This window comes from Grus americana, chromosome 1 (assembly GCF_028858705.1).
Source record: "Grus americana isolate bGruAme1 chromosome 1, bGruAme1.mat, whole genome shotgun sequence".
Lineage (NCBI taxonomy): Eukaryota > Metazoa > Chordata > Aves > Gruiformes > Gruidae > Grus > Grus americana.
In genome coordinates this window covers 68,213,071-68,218,579 of record NC_072852.1, presented here as the reverse complement: position 1 = coordinate 68,218,579, position 5,509 = coordinate 68,213,071, and positions in this window count along the sequence as shown.

Genomic DNA, 5,509 nt, shown 5'->3' with positions numbered 1-5,509 from the left:
GTGGTTTAGCTTATACCTTTTTCTGGAAGTGGCAACACCTAAATCCCAGCCGGTGGAAGGCCGGAGCTCCTGAGGGAACTGGTAGGACGTAGCCACCGTGCTTAAACCCAGCCCTGTGAACCAGTGCTGACTTCCCTTGGGAAGTGTCTGTACAGTCAGCCACTGGCGCTGGCACATCCCAACTCCCAGCACGCACATCACAGGGGGCCCTGAGCTGTTGTAGATGATGCTGGAGGAGTGTATAATACCTTGGAGAAGGCTGGGAAGTGTTTAAGCAGCAGCATTAATTCTTGGTTATAAAGCCTTGAGAAAGGAGGCTCATCATAGAACCAGGTGCAGGTGTGAGAGTGATGCTCCCGATTGTGGCAGCCTCCCAGTGACCCCATGCAGAGATACGTGTGCACTCAGAGCCTTTGATGAGCACCCATCACACATGTGTGCACATCATGTGACTTAGTGCAAATTAGTCTTTCCCCTCCCTTGGCACCCTGGCAGCATCGCCAGGTCTATTTGCACACCCAGACTCAACAAATTCATAAATGAGTGTCCAGAAAAAGGAACATCCTACTCACGCTTCCCACCAAAGGGTCTGGTCTTGCAGGTGACCTGCTGAAGACCCTCAGGGGTCCCACTGCAGGCGCAGCTGAGCGATGAGCCTTTGTGCAACTGCCCTGCACTCCGTCAGGAGCTGTGAAATGATGCGGGTTGGCCCCGTGCTGCCCATCCCTGGGACCAGCCAGTGCATGGTGCCAACCCGCTCTTCTGCTGGTCTCCCAGCCTGAGGATCAGTAGCATAAAGAGGAAAGAAGTGGTCTGGTTAAAGCTGAGGTCGGTCACCTTTGGGGTTGGGTCCTCTGCCACCTCATCAATGCATCTCAATTAACGTTGCTTTAGATGCGTAACCAATTTGTGTTTGTACACGTGGCACGTGGTGCGTCCTGGCTTTTAGTGATTGTGGCTGCCAGGCCTTGAGTGCGTGTTTTGCAGTCTCCAGCACCACGAGCTGAGATCACGCCCTGTCCTGCATCTAATCATTAAGGTGTTTACGTCAAAAAATGTGCAGCTGTTAAATAGACATGAGGAAATAGTGAATTTACAGGCTTGATCTTGTAAAGCCGAAAGCCAAACACTGAAAGCTGCAATCATAGTTCATCACAATTAATCTCGGCTAGTCACAGACATGTCATCTTTCCTTGTTCTGTAATTGCAAGTGCTACTATAGCTGAAATTTTCTATTCCACTTTCACCTATTTTTATAAACCAGGGGTTAAAGAAAACCACTCCTTATATACATGTATGTCCTTTCAGAGGGACATCTGTGTTGAAAACAGATGTTAATCTCTGATCTTTGCAGTAATGACCTTTACTAGAAACCTGCTTTTACCTGTGCATGCAGGTCATGTAACCTTCCTCCCCTGAAATGCAGACTGAGACTTGCGCAGGCAGGTGACGGGCAAAGGAGTCGATTCTTGAGCGAGGCCTTAAAAACATGGAAGACCCAAATTTTTCCAACTTTATTGGGGCAGCTCAGGTCTGAGGTAGAACAAGTCAGTGTCAGTGGTCCTTTTGGAAACTCTTGGCCAAAGAGCTCAGTTGGTGGGAGAGCTGTTCAAATGGTTGTACTGTCCACGTCATTCCTCCAGGGAGTGGAGAAGGAAGGGTCCAGAAAACAAAGTTCCTTCCCTAGTGGCTGAGGAAATCCCTAAATCTCCAATTCCTTTTTGCTGGGATTTTAGTCCCAACATCTCTCCGACGTGTGGCCTTGTGTGGGGCAGGTGCAGAACATCACTCCAGGTGTAGCAGCAGGGGCTAACCCGCACATGGGCTGCTCATAACAGTATTTGAGGAGATTTAACCATTTGCTCAGTTTCCTGCCTGAGACCTTCTCCTTTGCTCTCCCTCCTGCCCTGCTCCTTTCTGTTCTCCTGCCTCACTTCTTCCCCACTATCATCCGTCCAGTGGAAATTACCTACCTCAGCTTCCTTCTTCCTGCTTTTTTGCTTCCACTACTGTCAAATTACAGGTCTCCCTCCTTTCTCTTCTCCTTCTTATTCTTCCCTCATTTCTATCTCTCTCTATTATTACCGGCCTCACTTCCCTGCTCCTCTCATATGCTCTCCTTCCAGCCTTATTACTTACTCCTGCATGCTTGTGGGTCAGTTGCTCGCTGTGCACATGCTCAACCCTTCTGTCTGCTGAAAGCTGGAGCTCAGGACCCCATGGCAGAGCTCAGCTTTTTGCAGGATCCAGTTGCTAAGAACCAATTTTCATCCCAATATCAAAATTATAATGAAGTTCTAACTACCTTCTCTTCCTCTTTGCACCAGAAAGTGCTGTGCCAAGCAATGCTATCTCTTGGTATTAGTAGAAGAGGCTTTTCAACCCATATTCCACAGGTCTCTGCAGAGCTGTGCCTGTTCTGTAACATTTAGTGGCCTTTCCTGGTTTTGCACTATTTTATTTCTACCATGAATGTTTGGATCTGCAAAGTCTGGCATTCGTAGCCTTGCAGGGAGGAATTTGCCCTTAGTCAAGCTCTGTCTGGCTGACTGATCCACTTCTCCAGCATTTCAAACTCATCCCATCCTTAGCGCTAGAAGAGCCTTCCCACCTCCGTGGCACGCAGGTTTCCCATCTAGTGAGAAGGCAGGGATGGGGACAGCCCCTTGAGCTCACCCCATGCCTCAGAAATGCCGCTACGTGCAGGTCCAGCGAAGCAGCCATATCCGTGTGCTGACTTTGTCACTTCAGGCTCTGGATACCAGCTGAAAGGCACGTGCCGTGCTCGGTGCCAGTGACTCCTTTTGTGCTGTTCCCACGGTGCGTCACTTCTGGTGACCACCCCTCCGCTCCCCGCTATTTTTGGCTCACCCAGCAGACAGGATACGTGCATGGCCGGGGTGAGATGCCTCTCTCCACCCATGCTGCCATTCAGAAGCGGATCCCACTCCCCCGGCACCCCTGTGCTTACCTATCTTGCTCCTGCCTTTTCTCAACCCAGTCACCACCACCCCCCCCCCCCCCCAGCACCTGTCAGCCTCTCCCTCCCGCCATGTGCAGCTGCTTGAAATAATCCCCCATGAAACCTCTTAATTTTAAGGAGCTATTTAGGGAGCTGTGCTCAAATCCCTCTGAAATCCTCTTTACCCTGAGGGCTGTGAAAAATAAAATAAATGCCATTGCCCCCACCTTCTGCTGCAGCAGCAGGGGCTGGGGGAGGCAATAGGAAAGGCAGGACTGTTTCATTGCTGCTCAAGTGCCACTTCCCCTGGAGATGTGGGTGGAATCCTCTCCCTTGGGAGAGGGGAGCTCTTCCTGCTGCCGTGCTCCCAGATGTGCTCCAACAGCTGGCAGTCAGTCGTAAAACACGTGTGCAACGTCCGCAACACGATACCGATGCCACGTGGCACTGTAAGACTTCGGCTAGCCAACCGCCGCGTAGCTTGTAGTTTCTCCACTTCTCTATTAAACGATGTGTTGGGTGCAGTTGTGCTGGGCATCAGGGTGCACTTAAAGCCAGCGTCATTCTGGATGAGCAGTTTGTCCTTGTCCCTCTCCTGTCCCGGAGGGGTTTCTCTCTGGATTGGGGCACCCTGGTTGCATTTGGTGGTGATGACCAAATGGGGAGGGGGTCTGGGACACTCAGGGGTATGGACACTGTGGTTTTGTTTGTATTGAGGGCAGTGGCCCCGTAGGCTACCAGCCCACCCACGGCGATGGAGCTTGCACCAAGCACACTGCCTGCTTTCCTCGGGAGCTGAGTGCGTGAGTACGGTGCTCAGCCAATACTGGCACTGGAGGCCAGGTGGTGTGTCTATACGGTGTGTTTGTCCTCTCCTGATGTCTGATCCTGTCTCTCTACAACTCCAGCTATTGGTCAGAGTCCACCTGAGCATCTCGGGGTAGGAAGAAAAAGCCTGTAAACTCTGAAACCTACAGATGACACCTGGGAGCTAGCTCTTAAAAATGAGTACAAGGACCATTCTGATCATTGCACCCCTTCAAAGCCCTTGGAAAGGCAAGAGAAGAGATGTCAAGGGAGGGTTGAAAGATGGGGGCTCCCCTGAGGGCTGGCTACCATCTCCCACCCCACCATCTTGGCCACTGTAGCAGCCCTTGGGTCAGGTACCTGTCACTCATGCCCCCCTTCTCTGTTTTGCATCCTCTCACTCTCCTGTCTCACCTTCTCTCTTTGGGGAGAGGCTTGCCTGCCCGTGCCAGCTTTTCTCTCCTCCTCAGCCCTGCTTGGCGCCAGTGTCCCATGAGCACCGAATCGCTGGACAGGCGTGCCTGTTGCTGGGCCAGGGGATGGCCGAGGTGGGCAGGCTGGCAGTGAGCGGTGGGGCAGGCTCTGCATGGAGGCTGCGGTGCCAACCCCTCCCTGCTCAGCCAGTCACCTCTATGCAAGGTCCGTGCCTCCTTCCTTCCCGGGAGCTTCCCACCACCTCTGTTAGCTGCCCTTCTGCCCGGCACGGGAAGCCAGTGTTGTTTCCTTGACACCTAACAGGGCGGTGTCAGATGCTTTCCTCTCCCCAGCTGACAGCCCTCCATAACCTCAAAGGAGGGGTACGAGGGTGCTGTGAAAGCAAAAGCCATAGCACTGTACACTCCATGCATTTGAACAGCTTTCGTCCTCTTTCTGCATCTTTAATAGTATGTTAAAGTAGTGCTTGCGGTCAGAGGTCCAGGCAGGTGTCGGACCTGCTCAGAGCTGCATGGGGCACTGACATTACCACCCTGGCCCTCAGAGTTTGTTCACCCCCATCAGGAGCAACGCCCAGGGCTGGTGTCCCTCCCTCCAGCACGTTGCATCAGGTGCCCTATGCAGCGTAGGTCCCCCCATGTCCCCTCCTGTGCCCCAGTGGCGTGTGTCGGGAGGGCTGCCTGCGGGCTGTGAGGCTTTACTGCCTGCCCTGGCACATCCCAGGGGGCTGGGACCCAAGTGCAGCTGTTAACTACTGCATAAAGAGTTTTGAGCCCCAGGGCCGTGGAGGAGCCCCAGGTGGTGGCCCTGGCAGACACCTGGGGGAGTGGCATGGGACAGGGGTGGCATCCTGGTGTCCCCACCACAGCGCTGGCAAAGGCAGCACCGCCGAGGGCAGTGCGCGGCTCCTGCCAAGCACACGTCCATCATCCCTGCAGTGCTGTCAGCCAGGAAGTGTTCGTGTCTGGAGACGCTCAGGAGAGGTTAGTGCTCCCCGCGCCGATACCTGACGGCTGTGACGCTGATGGAGATGCTTCCCGACAGCCCAGCATGATGCCGCTACGCTGCCAGGAAAACAGCACTGGCCTTTGTTGGGGCCCTGGGGAACAATCCCGGCCCCTCAGGTCACTGCAGCCACGGGGGCAAAGCCACGGCTCCTCGCGGCGTGGCGCAATGTCCCCACCAAGGTCCCTGGGGACCAGCGGCCCTCACCCCATGGCTGCAGGCCTGTGCAGAGCAGCCATGGAGGGGTTCATCCTGGCCATATTCCTGCTCCACAGCGGCTTTCTCCAGGGGCCTCTGGGG